This window comes from Gavialis gangeticus, unplaced genomic scaffold, assembly GCF_001723915.1.
Source record: "Gavialis gangeticus isolate Ggan-Ray unplaced genomic scaffold, GavGan_comp1, whole genome shotgun sequence".
Classification (NCBI taxonomy): domain Eukaryota; kingdom Metazoa; phylum Chordata; order Crocodylia; family Gavialidae; genus Gavialis; species Gavialis gangeticus.
Genome location: NW_017729011.1, coordinates 13,023,666 through 13,042,556, shown reverse-complemented (window position 1 = coordinate 13,042,556; position 18,891 = coordinate 13,023,666). Strand labels below are relative to the sequence as shown.

General features: G+C 43.0%; 1 long non-coding RNA gene across 1 annotated transcript; it reads right to left on the bottom strand.

Annotated features, from left to right (window-relative positions):
* Positions 1-4,715: 4,715 nt before the first annotated feature.
* Positions 4,716-10,122, bottom strand: LOC109293123. The gene is made up of 3 exons (XR_002096253.1): positions 9,966-10,122; positions 5,945-6,114; positions 4,716-5,749 (listed from the first exon to the last, which is right to left on the bottom strand). It is a non-coding gene; the product is annotated as an uncharacterized LOC109293123 (long non-coding RNA).
* Positions 10,123-18,891: the final 8,769 nt, after the last annotated feature.

The window sequence follows — 18,891 nt, the reverse complement described above, 5'->3', positions numbered from 1 at the left end:
CTTCTGACAAGGTCCCTCACTGAAAGCTCTTAAAATTGACCTTCTGTGTTTGTACTACTGTTTCTCTATTTTGTCCATCCTTACTTGTGTTGGTAGTATCTATTCACATAAACAGTTCCACTGAGCTGCCTACTGACTTCAGTGGTGTCCCTCACATGAGTAAGTAATGCTCAAGTGTGAAAAAGTCTGTAGGAATAAGCCTTTTAGCTAGTGAATAAACCTGCATTTGATTATTTTAAGTTCAACTGCAATGACAAGTTATATACGTAAGACTTAGAACGAGAATGATTTCATGAGATAAGAGGTGGGCAAATGAAGAAGAACACTATTTTTGCAAATAATTTTTCTTTGACTGTGGTGCTCTCCTTTTAAAATAGCTTTTGAAGATATTTGTACAATTAAGTGTTGCTTGTGCAAGTGTTTGCAGGAAGGGAATTTGGGGCTCATTCTGTAGTGGAGATTCATTTAATCAGAAAAGTAAATTTATTCTGTGATCGATGCATTGTTGTTATTTATAAACCAAAATCCACATGAAGAATCACTACCTGCACAGATGCCCATGAATAATACTTTTTACTGGATATACACAAATGTACAAATCCCAACTGCATACAATTTCTTGGACTAGTTTCTGGTAACTCTGAAAACATAGAACGCAATGAATTCCAGTAGAGGATTCACAATCCAGCTGAAAGCATTCAGCGCTATTCCTATACACCATCGGGACAGAAATTACACCTAAACTGGTACAAGTGATTGGAAACTGGTTCAAATCCAGAACACAACAGAAGTTCATTGCACATAAACCACTTTCAAGATGGCTGAAACTGGTTTAAGATAAACCTGGATGGATGTAGTATCAGATTTAACTGATTTAGGTTAAATTGGTTTATTGAACTGCTGTCGCAGATCCCCTCCAGATCCAAGTTAACCCACAGTCCTCCAGCATCCAAGGATGCTTTGCACCTCCCCTGCACACCCCCCTCACAGGATAGGCAGGCTAACCTTGGCCCAAGCTGTCTGCTCCAGCCTAGCAGGGAGGCATGCTCTAACACCCCCTAGCTTCTGACTTGGGCCACTGCAGGCACGTGGCTGCATTTGCAGAATCAAAAGTGAATGTCTGTTCACTTGCTTATTGGTTCAATCTACTTAGCTTAGACTACCCAGAGAAGATTGAATCAATTCAGCCTCAGGCTTTTTGACTGTCTGTATTTAGCCCAAGATTGGTTCTCAATCTTGTTAGACTTAAGGCACCCCTCGTTAAACTGAGAGTGCCCCTGGGACATTCTAGCTCTCAATTTTCACTCATTTTTGACTACAGAAAAATAACAGAGCAATTTCTCCGTTGCAAAAAATTCAAAAAGATCACAACAGATTTTTCACACTATGGTTTGCTATTTGAAATCTTTGGGTTTATCTTGTAAATCATGGCTGCATACCTAACAGTGCTAACATTGTGTGACACCCCGCGGCACCCTTGAAAGGATCTCAAAGCACCCTGGTTGAGAATCACCACTATGCACTAAAAGATGATACTTCTTTTGGAGGGGTAGGAGATGAAAGCAGATGAATCCTTAGTATGTTTTGATCAGCCTGAATGTTTTTTTTTCACTGGTTTGCTATTATTTCTAGCTCTACAAAATCTCCCCAGGACCAGACAATCCTCTAAAACCAAAAGAAACATTTTGTATCACCTCTGTAGTAGGTAAAAGATTAAGCAATCCAATCAGCAAACAGACCAAAATGCCATGCAACATAACACGCTAAACAAATATCTAGAATATTAAATCTCCTGAACACCAAATACCTAAAAGATTATTCATAAGTTACAACTAGAGCAGCCAAAGGCTGAAATCTTTTGGGACAAGATATTAGAAGAACAATTTTGAACTGTGAACAGATAACTGAAAGATGCTGTCTATTCATGGACGTTCACCTCTGTGTAGAAGGCCAGCAAAAAATCCTGTTCATTACTTTAGCCCTTGACAGTGTCTTTATTGTTAGCAATACCTACCATCTAGAGGCTGTACCTAAGATCAGAACCCCCTTGGGCAGGTACGAGACAGTCCCTCAGACCAAGGTTTAAACTATGGGACAGAGATGACTGGCCCAGAGAAGTAAAGGTCCTGCAGCAGGTCAGCATCAAGGCAGTGCCCAGAATCAAGGTCTTCAGTGCCACTCCAATTTCCTCTTGAAGCTTAAGTGGTGCAGCTGTCTTGCTTGTCCTCTTGGGAATGGGAATTTCAGCCCAGATAAACTGTTTGCCTGTCTCTGGTTTTGATTAGAAACCATACATCCCCAGAGCCTCAAAAGAAAATTTTATTAGAAGGATTAAACAGCAAGTAAGTCAATAAAGTTATTAAAAACCCATTTCTTTGCTGAATTACCCGGCTTTTTCATTAGTTCTCGAGCAAACACTACAGCACAGCACATTAAGATTTTTCAGCATCCAAGGACCTGCATGGGCCTCTTCCCTTCAGAGCTTTCAATAGGACTTCACCCAATGGCAACCCCTTTCTAATGTACCTATTTTATGTAAGAGGAGAAAGAGAGGGTGTTTAAAAATGCTCTGGCCATAGGGGGAAACACTTCTATTCAAAGCCACAGCTGGGCTGACCCTATTACAATAACACAAACTGCCTGTCGAACACAAAAGCCCTGCTAGGCGTGCAGTGTATTGCATACGCTGTATCTCTCCACCCTGCCGTGCATTATTCTTTTGCTCACTGACATTTTAATATCAAGAGATCTCACATGAAATTCTTATTACTTGTTTAATACCAGGGAAAAAAGTGTGGAGATTCTATTATAGGTAGAAGATACTGGAAGCAGGGGAAAAAGCACACTGTGGTTTCAGCAGAAAGAAATTACAGATATATAAATATAGAATACAGAATATTTTTATATAATTTATACTATATATTATAGACAAGGCTGGAGCATTTTCCGTTATTGAGGCTGGTAGACACTTCCCATTATAAGACCTTGCTTCCAGTGGCTTATAACTTTGCCAGACTTCAACCATTTGGGCTGAAGTGTGGTGGTTTAATAATGTGGCCAAGTGCTCGGGCAGTTGCCTTGCCCAGGGGCAGTGGTGACCTGCAGCAGTCACTAACAGTGCCGATAAGAGGTCTGTTGCTACAGCATTTTTCCCTGCTCCCCCACCTCTTTCTCCAACAAGTCGGCGCCCGGGGGAGCTGCCCTGGTTCCACCACTGCTGAAGTGCCCCATGCTGGGTATTTATATCAAGCTTTTTATTTCATTATTTTTTAAGCTGAAGCTGTAACATTTCAGCTGATGCTGAAATGAGGTTAGGAAATTATTTTCCCCCATGCTAAAAACTGTAACTACCTTTTCTCTGTCTATGCTGGCGTTGCAGTGGCGTTGCATATTATTACTAGTACTTGGATTGCAGGGGTTTTGGAGGCTAGGGCAGAGACTGGGGCTTCATTGTCCTGGGCAGGGTACAAACAGGGAAAAAAGATGGTCTCTCCTTTAGTTCATATTCTGCATAGCATATGCATTATGGGGCAGCAGTAGCATAACTGCGGTGGAACAACCGGGGCAGGCATCCCAGGTACTGACTTGGCAGGGGGTGGAAAAGCCAGAAAACCAGGTGCCTCCGTGGCCATATGGATGTGCTTGTGGCACAACAGCAACCAGAAATTATTGCTGCCCTGATGCATGGCAGGTGCCCTGGGTGCCTGGCCATGTTGTTATGCCTCTGATGGGATTTTCAAAAGTGTCTAATTGACAAAAGAGTGCCCTTGTGTATACAGCATAACTGTGTATAGACAGACATCTGCATTAGCAGGTTTAGGTTGCGATTGGAGCCACAGAGCCCTAAAGATGTGTAAGAACTGTTTTTAGAGTTGCAGAATACTTGCACCTTGGCTTTTGGCACATACAGGTAGGTGGGCAGATGGGGAATGGCGAGATGAGCAGACAGTGGAGTGCTGGAATGGGATTTGCCTCCCGCCATTGTAATCAGGACTTGGGAAATAGCAGGAGAACTGCTGTGATTTGCTGGCAGCTACCACCTCTCAGGAGACAGGGAGGGAATCGTGCCTCACAGACACCGTGTCTGGCAGGGATACTCTGATGGCAGCTGAGATCACCCACCACAACTGCAGTGCAATCTAGCATGCAATATACTTCTCTCTGCTCTTTGTATGGACTGGATTCTGGAGCCTACCTGGGCAATATATGGCATCATGAGTAGAACTGTGGGATATATAGAGATATATATTATTAATACTAACTTCACTAGAAAAAAAAGGACATTTAGGGACAAGAATATTAATGATCTGGGATCAAATTCAGCAAATAGTTTCAGCTGAAGAAAATGGGGAGAACTGAAATATATTGAAACAAAATACTTTGATTTGACAAACACTCTGTTTCAGAAATGTCAAGACACTTGACAGTTTGAAAAATGTCAGAACAAGAAGTTCTTCATTTCAAAATGGCAGAAGGTAGGGCAGGGTGGCACCTTAGGGACTAACTGGTTTAGAAAGGCATGAGCTTTTGTCAGCAACAACCTACTTTGTCAGATGTTATGAAACGATATTTGTAATCTAAAAATTGATCTTAAAAAAAAAAGGTTACAATACAACATTTGTGATAGGTCCTAATCAATACCCCACCCCTGTTTTTTTTAATAACTTCCAGTATAGCTGGATTATTTTAATCTGAGCTCAATTTTTTTCCTGCTAATGTTAATTCAGCCAACCAACCGAAGTGGTTTGTATTCATTGAGCTCTAGGCATAAGGCCATGGACAATTCCTGCTTTCAGGCAGCACAGAGCCAATGTAAGAAGGTTGGGCTGGGCTCCTGTGTCAAGAGCTGGTCAAATGTTGCTCATCAAAACTTATTTCAAATCAACTGGGAATTGACAAGAAAGTAAAGTTTCATCAAGATTTGAGCCCACTGCAGGACTATGGCCTTACTTTATTTACCATACATGTAATGGACTCAGAAACTGATGGGATAAGCATAACTTAACTTTTAGAGAAGCTACTGAAAATAGCCAGAGCAAGGGTTTCTATCTACAGTAATGATGCATTTTGGGGCTGATATCTCAGGATCTTTGAGGACTACAAAACAGTGTTGTACAATTTGGCATTTGAAAGCTGGGAGTCTCCGGAATAAAGACTCCCGTTCTAATTGGGATCAGTTGCAAGCCATTAGACTTTCAATATGTCACCGATACGGGGATGCATATGATCTGTCTTGGATCTCATTATCCCTGCTCCTAATTAGCCTGGCCTATGTCATTGGGGGAATGAAAAGAGTCAGTTTTTAAAATTTTTAAAGGCAGGTTCAGGCGCAGTTTTGGAAGAGATGGGCCAAGTGGACAGAGGGCAGATAAAGTAGTCAAAATTATATGTACAATTTATCCTGTGTCATTACAGTTTTAATCTGAAGTAGCAACAATACATAAGCAGCACTTAAGATGTCCTGTTGTGGAGTATAGTTACATGCTGCAATAAGATGCTTTTCCTGGAGTGCACGTTTTCCATCTTATTGTGCAAGACCTCGTCTTTTTATCCTTTTATGGCCTCTTGTTCTTCTCTCCTCCATAACTCTTTTCCAGCCAGGTTTTGTCTCTGTCTCCCTTCTTTGCTCAGCACAGAGGAAGTGAAGACTGCAAAGTTTGAACAAGACTTCTGTAACTGGTCTTCTGAGAAAACTCCTGAGCAACCTTGAAAGGCCCTTCAATGTGTTTCATAGTGAAGGGGCCTGCTTCTGAAAAAGTTGGACCAGAAGCCAAACTGAATTCTAGATACTTGGATAGTGAGCTGCTTGTTCCCATGGTCATCTTTTCATTATGCATGTATACAGTGCAAGAGGGCCCCAGATCCTCACCAGAGCCCCGATACATTAACAGAAGAACCAAGGACTTTATATTGTTCCCCAACCTGTCCTGGAGGAGTCATTCACTTGGGTGCTTCATGTGCTTTTCTTTCTGATTTGGACAGAATAGGAAAAGGAACGTGTGGGTATCACCAGCATGCCACTCCACTGTACAGCCTGGACAATCAATCACTTCATGCAGAGAGGAGAAGCTTTGCTCTTCAATCACCTCTGTGACCTTGCCGATCTACTGCCTGCTGCAGAAAGGGAAGATCATGTGGCCATGAACATTACAGCTGTGCAAATACCAGTAATTGGGGTTTGGCAGCCAGATTGACATGGGGTGGGGGAGGGAAGCTTCTTTTCAGGCAACATTAAATGGATTGCTCTTGCCACTCCAAAGAAAAATTGAAATTTCATTTTGGGTCAGACGAAGCGATTTATACAACGTGGAACATTTTGTTTTCAGGGTTTTTTTTTAGCTTTAAAGGGAGAGAGAAAAAAAAGAGCCAGTCTAATTTAGTCTTGAAACTTTGTTTTAACACCAAGTAAAATTATTTCATTTGAGAGCTGCTAAAATGAAAACCAGACTGTTTTGAATTTGTTCCAGACTGAAACTATTAACCGAATGCAGCAAATAGTTTTCATTGAAGCAAAACAGCATTTTCAGTGAATAAGCTATTCATTCAAAAAAAGAGAGAGAGAAAAGATTGCTTCATTCCCGCATCATAAACATGTCAGGAGTGCTTCAATCCTTAAGTCTGTCTTTGGTAACCTTAGAAAGCTCTGGGGGGAAAAAACCCAACAGAAAGGAAACTATTGGCTCTTTGGGACCATGGAAAGCTTTTCTAGTTGAAATATTTCTTTGAATTCCACTGGAGGTCAGTGCAACATTAGAGTTTTACCTGGAATAAGATGTCCTTTCTCTCTGATCTAGTGCAGCGGTTAAACATAAACCCCCTGTAGAGTTGTTTTTAAACTAGATTTGGATAGTAATAAATATGGGCTTAAGAACAGTGCTTTGTGGTTATATTTGGAACAACTTCGCAGAGCTGTGTGAATCTAGACTCTTTTGCCTGGTAATCAGGTGGGGGTGGGTGGGCAGGAGGGGGAGGTTGTTAATGACTTTGAATATTTTGTTTCTCCAAATCCAAAATTTCTCTGCAAACAGAAGTAGGTTTTGACACATGTTTTCACACAGCAAATCAAAAGTGTCTCTCCCCTGGCTATCAGCCCACATGTGCTGCGGTTCAGTGACTTGGGCACTCGACTCCAGAGAGCTGCACTGTTTACTGCTCCAATTTCACCGACCTGCAACAAGTCACTTGGCCTCCCAGTGCCTTGCTTTCCTCTCCCTTCCTTGGTTTGTTCCAAGATGTGGCTGTGTAATGGCTGCTGCTGCTTCTGCACCTGGTCTACACACGTATAATGCAGCTAGCTCAGATACTGCTAACAACTCAGCTCCTTACCATCCTGGTACTCTGAGCAGGCTACAAAGCCCTCCCAAGAAGCTACGTAGATACCTGGGTGGCTCACCCACGCTGCATTCAGTGTGCCGGGGCCGCGCCGCCAGCTTGGGCACATTTATACCAGCTGCAGTTTAGACACGGCTTTAGCTAAATTTTTGTTGGAAAGAGCCACCTCTTACTGCATTTATGTAAAGCTCTTACTGCATCAAGCCTAAAGGCTACTATAAATTTACATCCTCAGGCTTCACAAGGATGTTCTTGGAAGCTACTTTTGTGCTTCTGTTTTTCACTTTCTGCTCTGTAGCTCTCCACTATCATCTCACTCTGGGGACCCAATGTTTCTTCTCCGAGTTCACTTCACACTTCACCCTTGTTCTGGTTTTCGGGGAACACCACATCTGCTCCAGTCTCTGTCCCACTTTTCATCACTACTGTCTGCTCTATTAGTATAGACACCGTCTCTCTGCCCCACACCATTTCACAGCAGCATCATCTTTCTTTGCCATCATCATTTCCATCTCTCAGGTACAAGTGCCACCTTCCCACTTTCTTTTTCTTCCATTCACCTCAAAACTCCCCTGCCCCGGGTTTCCAAAGTGTGTTGGCGAGTTGATGACCCTGAAGTCTGCTAGGATAATTTCCTTTATTAGACCAACTAAATAGCTGGAAACAAACTGTTCAATGCAAGCTTTTGGGTACAAACATCTTTCTTCAGACAGAGAGAAAGAATATGTCGTTGCTGTGTATGGAAAGGAAGCCAGTATGCAAAATGCAGGTCTGTGAAAATGCAAGCGTGTAGCAGTGAGGATCAGAGGCCCTGTGAGTAATAGGTATGAGGCAGGTAGGTGGAGGTGTGGGGAAAGGGGGAATTTGAACTGGTGATAGTCTGTAGCTGGTAAAATGCAGGCCAGTTACCTGGGGTTAGCAGGTGGCCAGCAGTATAATGTGCCATAAATCCAGTGTCTATAATATATAGTGCATGATTTTTTGTATCCAGTAGATTTAAGTGAAGTTTGTAGGCTCGTCTACTGCTATGCATTTTCACAGACCTGCATTTTGCATACTGGCTTCCAGTCCACCCAGGAGAGTGCGCACAGCAACAACATACTCTCCCTCTGCCCGAAGAAGCGTATTTGTACTTGAAAGCTTGCAAAGAGCAATTTTTCCAACTATTTAGTCGGTCTAATAAAAGATAAGATTCTTTGGGTAAATGTGATTGTCTGCCTAGGTTCTTAGACCAACATAGATAGCTACAACCAACAACCCTAAGGTAATCTCCGCATTTATATGTTGTGCCTTTTATCCCAAAGCATTCCACACTCCCCATAAATTCAAAACCATCAAAACTTTTAAGCTAATGAGCTTAAGAGCATGGGGAAAGAGAGAGAGGAAAGGGGGAACTTCCTTCAAGAACACTGTTGTAAACTCTTATACTTATGAATAATTACTGTGCACAGTAGATAGATCCAACATACAATACTGTATCCGAAGAATAAGGAATTAAAACAAGTGTAAAACATTAGGCTTAACACAGAGGATACATTTAAAATGGGACTGTCAGAGTCAGATTCCAGCATTAATATTTTTGGATAAGCCTTTAAAACACCATTGTGCCACCTCTGACCTGAAACCTATTGTGGTGGATGGAGACCAGATCACATTGCTATCTATACCTACGGCCAGCCTAAGGATCATACAGAGGGTCAGGAAGAAGGTCTTCAAGGTATCTCTGAAGTCATACATTGCAGACTTGCTGCTTTCCACCAATTTAATTGGCTTCCCCCACCCTTTAGTAAAGTGGATAGAAACACTTTTTTTTGCCTTGAGACAGGTGCTCAGATGTTTGGTTTTATTTCCAGTCCCCTCTCGTCTTGGAGGCTTTCACTTTTTGTTGCAGTGAGGCACAACGGCTGGGCCTGGTGGGTTTCAAAGATGCAAGCCCAGTTAAGCTGATGTAGCTCACTTAAGGGCATTGGATCCACGTTAAGCCAATTTAGGAGTCCTTTGGAATTTCATCCTAGTCATTTGAAAAGCAGTTGCTTGGAGCACTGGAAAAACAGCATCACAAAAAGCAGTGCTAACAACCAAATCGATGGACTGATCTGAAACCTGGCTGAACCTAGCACTGGAGAATATGCGATAGGGAAGCAGCTCACATTTGCTTTGGCACTTGTACTAGCAAACTGCAAACAAGCGGCTCCTCCTTCTGCCCTGGGAGGATCCCACAGGCACCCTGATGCACTTTCCTTCTCACCTCCTGGAGTAAAGCGCTCAGGTTAGGCCTACAATGCAAGGCTGCCAGCGCTTTACCGACAACAGCTCCATGGTAGCCAGGTTGCCTGGGGTACACACCGCTCTGCCAGCAGAAGGATTATTTCTGCCCCCAGAGTGACACCAGCCACAGGCAACAGAAATGCAGACCTAAGCTATGTCCACAGTTGGGGGTTTACTGGCAGAGCTACACCTTTGCCAACGCAGCTCTGTTGACAGGGCTTTCTAACATAGACAAGGCCTCACTCATCATAGGGGAATATAACTGTTTTTTCCCCTTTCGAGGCTCCATTGCATTTAGCCCAGCACACACACAGACACATGCTTTTTGTCCCTTGGACAATCCTTCTAGGGACCAGATCGATTACCTTCCTGTAGTTCACAATCCCACCGCCCTTTTCCCTAGGCTTAACTTTCCCAGCCAAGAAAATCCTTCAAACACAGCCCTCTCTCCAGTTTTCTCTCTTAGGTTTCCTTGCCTTGGATCCACTACCAAATAATTCAGCTCTCCTTAAGCTTCCTCACAAACTCAGCAGTTTGCTTCCCCTCAGGTCACTGCTCTGCTATTTAATCAGGCTGTTACTCCTTCCCAGGTGAGTCTAGTAATGCCAAACACCTGTCAGACCACAGTGACAAGTGGGGAGCCCTGTCCTTCCTACTCTGCAAGGCTTGTGGTCCCCAGCCCCTAAGGAACAACATGTGGGATTTCCACCCAGTTTGGGTCATGCAGTCCAGAAAATGTTTCCAGCATTTTTCAGTCTGCTTTCTCAAGACCTGTGGAACAGAGCAACTGGTCTTAGAAACCATCTCTTTCTGCCAGCTTAAAGGAGTCCGTATCCTGACACAACAAATTAAGTGAATATGTCTTTCTGTTTCTAAATACTATGATTGTTGTGTATTTGCCACTCTTTTACTCATGGAAAACCTTCTTATTAACCCATGAATTGGTAAACCTGGCAGCTCGGACTTTGGTCTTAAAAAGAGCAAGTCTTTATTCCCGAATGATTTCATCCCATATGAATTTGTTTTGTAATTCTCTATCCCCTTTCCATAACTTCTTTTATGCTAATCAATTCTTAAGTATTTATTAATTAGATTTTTTTTACATAAGAGAAAGTTCTTGAAAGTTAATTAAAGTTGCACCACTGTAATTGTGCAAAAGTAGTTTTTTCCATCCTGAAAATTAAACCTTTATAATTAAAATCCGATAATCATTTCAAGATTTAAATGGGTGTTTATTCCTCATTTATTATTTTTTTTCCTTTACCACTTTGGAAATGTAATTGCTCCTTTATGGAAAAATCAATCCAATCTTGCCTCAATGTCAGGCTTCTTTCCCCACTCTGAGAGTTGGGAAGTTTCCATTGCTCTGATGATTTTATGCCATTTGCAGAAATGATTGTATCCCGAGTGGATAGACAGGGACATGCACTTACATACATCTCGATCTCCTCCCCTAACAGCCTGTCACTTTGTTTCTCTGAGATGTAAAAAAATTGTTTTTTGTTATCTCAAGGATGGAATATGGATTTCAGAAGCTATCAGCATCTCAATATTCACTAGCAAGAAGCTACTGTACATTCAAGTAACACCAAGGTTGCAAATCAAAACGAACACAGGCCCAACAGAGTCAAAATTCAAGCAGATGCTAAGGGCAGGATTCTGATCTCAGTAACATGGGTGTAAATCCTGAATGACTCCTCGAATGCAATTGTGACTAGCATGTCTGAGCGGACTCTGGGCTGCTCTTCTGTCCTTAGTGCATGGAAACGTGCCTATTAACAAACACGGGACTGCTAAAGGTAACAGCCTGCAGATAAGCTTTAATACTGAGGGTATGAGTATTTATAGTTTTGGGTACTGGTGCTTTTCAAAGGAACACAAAAGTTCCAGGGCTGAGGTTTTTCAAGGGGTCCAGTGATTTTGGTTTCCCAACATGATGTGCCTGAAAGGCACCTGGGTGCTCCTTAGTGCTTTTGGAACACCAGGCCTTTTCAAGGCACCGAACTTCATACATCCAAAAATCATTAAATCCTTTTGAGTATTTCAGCTGAAGGGCCCAAATCTCATGAAACTTCAATTCTTGTTAGATACTTATCTCCTTACATGCTGTGGAAAATCCAAGTCTAAAAATCACACAACAGAAGTACAAGAACAACTCTAAGTGTTTACAGTAGGGACCCGAGCAAACTCAAATCACTGCAGCTGCATTTCATCTCACCCAGATCCCTTATGAAACTTCCAATTGGAGGTGGAATTTATTAGTGCTGGTCCCACATCTGTTATGTGCGGTGTTGCTGTGGGCTAGTAAACAGCTGCCTCTTTTTGCTTTTGAAGTGGCCACATCTCTGATGCTGATGAAGTCATTTCTTCTTGTAGTGCAATAGTTTGTAAATGGGTCTGCAGAGCACTTCAGGATGCTTCAGGATGAAAGATGCAATGGTAAATAGATGTATGTCATTATCATAAAGTTATTAATCACTGCACTAAGCCAATGTCACCCTCTCTCACAAGATAGCCCTTGATTTCCTAAGTGTTGGCTAAGCATTTAGCACACCAGTAAAACAAAACATAATTGATAATAACCAGCACGTAATTAATAATAATCAGTAATTAATGAAACATCAGTATGCTGCTACCATGGAGTGTTTGAGCATACTGACCCTCTTCTACACTACGTTTGGTTGAGCTGCCTATCCAAGCTCTAAGCTCTGGACAAGTATCTGGAGATATTAAAAAATTAGACAGAAATAACATTTTTTAGTAGCGAGAGGATTTGGACACAGAGGTGTTGTTTAAATATTAAAAATGGGAACATTCAGGTTAGATACGAGGAAGACCAGACTGTTACAATGCAGGCCTACACAGCCACATGAAATAAAATATAAAAGGACAACTGCCTTCATTAGAAGTGGTCAAGAAGAAACAAAATCCTAGCGGTGGGAGTGCAGAGGGACAGCTAGCTTGTTGCAAGGGGAAAAGCTGGATGATAGCTTATTATTATGAGTATGTTTCATTACAGTAGCAGGTGCCAGGCAAGATCAAGGACTTGTTGTACTAGGCAGGTACGTGCACATATTACATGGCAGCTCCTGACTTAAAGAACTTACAGTCAAATTGGACAAGACAAGAAAGAAGGTAGTTTTATTTCAAGGTATGGGAAAGCTCACATGACTTGCTCAAGGTGACGGTGGCCGTCTGTGGCGTGTATAGGACCTGAGCACACTTCTCCACATCCTTGTCCATTGATTTAACCACAACACCGTCCTTCATCTACTATGCAGGGTACCAAGAGTGACTTTTGGTGGAAAGGTTTTGGAATGATTGCTAAGCAGCGATTATGTCTTTTACTGGCTTGATAAAAATGCTGATACTACCAGACAACTTGTCTCCCCACTGGCTCACTGTGATAGCATTTCAGATTAAATGCCTTTTTGGCCACATTTCACCACTTTCCACCTACCTGCCATTCTCTTTACTGCAAGGGAAGTGACTCCTGTAAATATAGAGTCAAAATTTGGCAAGTGACTGGAAAACAAGTTAAAGGGCAACAGAAACACACTGCAAAAGGCCTACGAACATGGACCTGTATGTGTCCCAAATTAGCCTCCATCTACTATGCTTTCATCACGAGGCAGGAAACTAGAAATCAGGGGACCTAGCTTCCTCTCCCAGGACTGGTATCGGCTCGCTGTGGGATTTTGGACAAGTCATGGTCACCTTTGTCTTCCTTCCCCTTGTCTGAGCTCTTGATACTTGTGAATTCCAAGAGGGGGAGGAACTATTCTTGATTCTCGGCTACCGGAGTAAGGAGGGATCTGATAAAGATTATCAGGGTAATAAACCATGAGCTGAAAACCAATGACAAAAAAACCCCAAAGAAATTAAAAAAAAAAAAAGATTATTCCCTTGGCATTATTTGAAGGTTTTGCGCTGTTACATTTTAAGGCAATCTCAACCAAAAAGATAAAGAAATATCGCCTCTATAAACAAGGATACATCACTCAGGAGATGGTGAAGTCTAAAGGGTTTGGGCTTTGCCTGAAGTGCTGAGAGTCCAAGGAGGTATGGAGAATTAATTAGAGTTCTGATATCATCCAGGTAAATGGAAGTAATAAGCAATGCTCTGAAAGGAAGACCTGATTTATATTCAAACATTTACGGACTAAACAGCCTCTGATTCTCCTATCTAGCCCACTCCTTATCCTTTAAGGCTGCAATAAGTGACCTCTTAATCCTAAGCAAAAGACTGCATGAGCCGTTGGAATGGAAAAAAGAAAGCACATTCCCTTCACTATTCCAATTTCCACTCAATTTCAGTGTGAAGATGTTTGTCCTTTTTTTTTTTTTTGCTTCCCACAGCCAGTGAATTGCAAGTGCATTTGATGATGAGATACATTTGTGTGCATCTGAACACTTTTAGAGCCAATATTTTTTTTTCCTTTTTTTCCCCCCCCCCCCAGATAAAGAAGTGCCTGACCTCCCTAAACAGCAGCAACGCCACACTCCTCCAGCTTGGTTAGATCTCCATTGTCCTGATCATGCTCTTAAAGCACTTACAGCAATAATTTCTTGGCATGATGGATGGACTCAGCAATAACCTGATCTTGCAATGCACTGAATAAACACTTCAGCATTTAGTACATGGACACTAATGTGCTTGGAAGTAATTGCTTAGAGATTCCCAGCTTCAATGTAATAATGCAGGGATTGCATTTATATGGCATATGGCATAAGAAAAAAATGCTATTGGACAAGGAAAAGAGGTAGATAACTAGCAGTTCCCGGTGACCATATTCTTGGGCTGTTCTGGGCTGCAATCTGATTTCTTTTCCATGGGGGGTTGGTTGGTTCAGATGAAAGATCCATTGACTACAGTTGATTTACTTTGGTTTCATGTCAGCTTCTAACAGAAATCTCTGACTTTGGATAGCCTCCATCAAAATGGGACTCCTTAAAGATTAAAACGGCTATGTTAGTTTGGCAAACATATATCTTCTATGGTAAATACATATACATGTGAAGCAATTCCTCAAGTGAACTGGAAAAAAAAATCTTCCAAGTTAGTCAGTGAAGAAGAAAGTGTTTGGTAGCACAAAACTTCTGAATTTTCAGTTATGCAAATAATTGCTCTCACTCTCATTAACAATTCTCTGCTTTAATGGCATTTATAAATTAAAGAAGCCAGTACGTTAAATGGAAACTAATTTAAGTATTTTCCATATTATTAAAAAGCTTTTCCCTGGACAATGCGGTTCATATGTGATTATGAAAATGACTCCTTAATTGGCTGCAAAGTGTGCTCACCTTTAAGATACAAAAGAGCTGTTTATAAACATTTCCTTTTTTTAAATATTTGAGTATAAGAGGCAAAAGGAGAAAAAATAAAGGAGGAAAAAAATCTGATGACCAAAATAAAATAAAAAAGAACTGCTTTCCCAATGTATTATTAATATCAATAAACGGGAGCTGGTGAATTTAAAAGCCAAGATGTAATGCATTTTCCTGGAGCAGTGAGCCTTTAAACAAGTTCCAGTTATTGAAATTGTGTAGTAAAAACTGGTAAAATGAACTCTCTTTTCAGATAGGATAATAAAGACAGGGTGTATTAACAAACCCTACCAGGACATGCAGGGACAGAAAAAGCATTAGCTGTTGCTCTTTATGGACTTGATTGTGGAAAGGTTGTCAGCTGGGTTGGGAAATTCATTTTGACCCCTTTTTTGAGCTTGAAGTTGATGGATAGAAACAAACCACTGAGGAGGGGCCTGGGGTCTATTTAGGTTAAAGTCCGCTGGGGACATGGGGCTAGTAGCATTTTTACAAGTAATATATAGTGCAATTAGGGCAAAATGATAGCCTTATGCAAAGGGTCAGCTTTGGAGAGCCCTTAAGGCCTTAAGTGGGACATAAATGATTCACATGCTTCGTGCCGACTCTGTGTACAAAGAGGAACGGAGAGTGGGTTGGCAGGGGTCCTCTTGGAAACAGAACGAATGGGATCTAGAGTGGCAATACCTGGCAAAGGGTCTGACCCAAAGAAGTGAATCACTGAAGAGTGTACATGTCCCAGGTTCAAAAACAAACAAAAAACTCACACCAGGCATGTTATCATCACCTTTGGCAAGAGGAGACCGAGGCAAAAAACCATAGGCAGCTCAGAGGAGAGACCCCAGGAACTGACTACCATCTTCTTTCATTCATGGCAGCTTTAACTGAAAAACCTGCAACAAGTTGGGTGGCGACTAGGAGAACGGGCCACAGTCAGAGAAGAAAGAGTGTTATGGGGAGCAGCCAGAAAGGAGAGACTTCAGGCAATAAAATCTTAAGAGTCTAACGAGACCTGCAGCTCAGCCCCTTTATTCCTACCTTCCTGCAGAGCTCTTGGGTGCGCAGAATCCAGCCTACGCGACTTACTGCTCTGGAATGTATTAGCTGTCCCAACACCTCCTCTTTTGACAGTACCTCATCTTTATTGTCTGAAGAAAGCAACTGTATTTCCCTTAGGTGCCTTAGCCTGATTAAAAAAAAAAAATCAGTAATCTGCTTTGTAGTCTCCATATTCACGCTTCTCTTTATCTGTTGGTGGTCCAGTGAAGTCTTCCTCTTTCTTTTGTGATTGAAGATTTTCCTGTGGCTTATGTTTGGCTTTTTGCTCCTCAAATTACTACTGGGCCTTCCCAGTTTCCACTTGATATTTAAGTTTTCTGCCGCGGTCTCATTTTTTTAGGCTGGATTCACTAGGATTGGGTTTCCCTTTTGACAAAGGAGACCTGTTCATCTCCAGTAACCTCTTAGCTCATGCCATGTCTTCATGCTTTAGTTCCATCCTCTCTGCATTTCTTTTTAAATTTGGTGATATTTATTAGTTCTGGAGGTGGGTTGTTTTTTCATGAGATTAAAAATGTTAAATGCTGAAGTCCCCCTGAAATTTAACTTTTGAAAAACCCCTTCCATGATTGCCTAGAAGGGAAAAACCCCTTCCATGCTACATTAGTACTAATTTCCCTGCTTTCACCAATGATGATGTTTTCATAGAGAAGAGCAACACTCTCATAGAGAAGTAAGGTTGGAAGGGACCTCAAGAGATCATGTAGTCCAGCTGGTGATCGAATCTGGGACCTTGGCATTATTAATATCATGCTCTAACCAACTGAGCTAAGCAGTAGGGCTGTCCAAAGCTTCAGTGCCCGATTTGACTCGGTGGAGATTCAGCCTGATTCAGTGGCCAAATCTTCGAATCCGAATTGAATCAGAGGACCCTTTAATCTCTCCAAATCGAATCAGAACACTTCGAATCAATTTGCAGAGATTAGGAAAGATTCAGATGTAGAGACAACTTTAAATGTTTTTTCTACCCACCTCTAGGTAGCAGGAGGCTTGTGGATGCTGCAATGCTGGGGCAGATGAAGTGTCCCACAGAAGCACGGGGGGATCCCCAGCGCATTTGGCGGCAGACCTGGAAGTGGACCTAAAGCACTTCTGGTCCACTTCCAGGTCCGTTGGAGAGCACGCAGGGCCTCCCCCTTCCCACTTTCCCCGGCTCAGCTACTGGTGCCTCCTGTGTCTGGGGGGGCACCCGGGGTCCCCCTGCAACTGATCACTGAGCCAGGGAGGCGTGGGGGGGGATGGGGCGGGGGGACTGCCCAGTGCACTCCCCAGCAGACCCAGAAGTACTTCTGGTGCACTTTCCGGTTTGCCACCGAGCACATGGAGGATCCCCCAACACTCCTGTGGGATGCCCCATGCACCCCAGCATCACAGAGATCACAAGCTGTGCTGGTACCTTGAGATATACAGAAAAACTTTTAAAGCTGTGTCTGTGTCTGAATTGTCCAAATCAGCATCGAACCTTTAGATTTGGATTCAGCCAAATCGAATCAGGGACAGTGATCTGAATCAACCAATTGAATCACTGTCCCTGATTCGGGCCGGATCCGAATCCGAATCCAATCAGGGCCCCTTTGTACAGCCCTACTAAGCAGCTACTTTTGGCCAGTTTCCTCTTCTTTTTCTTTACATTTTTCTTTCTAAAAATTAGCATTGTATCACTAGTTTTTAATCCAATTCAATTTCCAGGGGTGGTGAATTTAATTTGCTTTTGGTTACTAGTATCTATAGCAGTGGTTCAACTATTGCTAGCTTAGAACAGATTCCAGTGCATAAGGCTGCAGTCAAGAACAGCTTCCTTCCACTAAGTTGTTAGAATGCATACTAATAGTATGAAGGCAGTGATTTATCTGTGACTACTAGGGAAGAAAGCATTTTAAAGGCAAAGAAGAGATTTAAAGAAGGAAAAAAAGAGCAGAGATAAGGCTGAGAGTGTCAAAGAGATGGAATACACATTGAAGAAAAAAATCTGAAATCATTGCAAAAAATACTAGCTGTGAGTAATAGTTTGCACAAGAGGAAGAATATTTATCCCCCATTATTCAGATACTCTTTCCATATCCCTCTACTGAGAGACAATGTTGTCCAGCAGTTAGACATAGAAATATGGAGCTAGGGATTTGGGGTCCTGTTCCCACCACTGCCTACTGGTTTGCTGTTTGACTTTGAGTGACTTATTTAATCTCTCTGCATATCAGGAATCCAGGCCCCATTCTGCTATATAGTGGATGTGTCACACAAGATGCTTTACTGTGCAGCAGAGCTAATGTGTTCCTAGTCAGCTGAGCAGCAGGTGGCAGGAAATTGCTCCCTGCCCCTGCGAGCTGCCTGCTGCTGGGGTGGGCTCCACCACTGGAGCCTGGGTGGGGACAATGTCCCCCTGCCCCAGCAGCAGGGAGCTCCCAGCCTCTATGCCATAATTGCAGGGCCAGGGTTGGGAGACCCCTTTCTCAGCTGGTGGGCTGGGGCAGAGACAGGGGCAGGGGCTGGAGTGAAGGGGGCCCCAGGGCTAGGGTGGGTCATGGGAGGCTTGGAGCCTGCAGCTCATTTAGGGGCATGGGAGGGGGGGGGCGCTCCCGCCACTGCATGTGCCCCCTGGATCCGTGTGTGGGGCAGAGGTGGCTGCTGCTGCCCACTGCACTTCCGCACCCCACTGCTGGAGACCCAGGAGTGGTGCGATGCCATGCGCTTCCTGCATGCTGGCTACACCGCCTGCCTGGCAGTGGGAGGCATGTGGCATTGAGTGGCTGCCAGGGCACTGGTAGCAGGGTGCAGAGTGCAGCCCACAGTGGCAGCTGCCTCCGCCCTGCACACAGTGTAGATCTGGAGGGGAGCGGGGGGGGGCATGTATCCTCTGTGACTGCCCTGGAGGTGGGCAGCAGTGGGAACCCCTCCCCCCCCAGG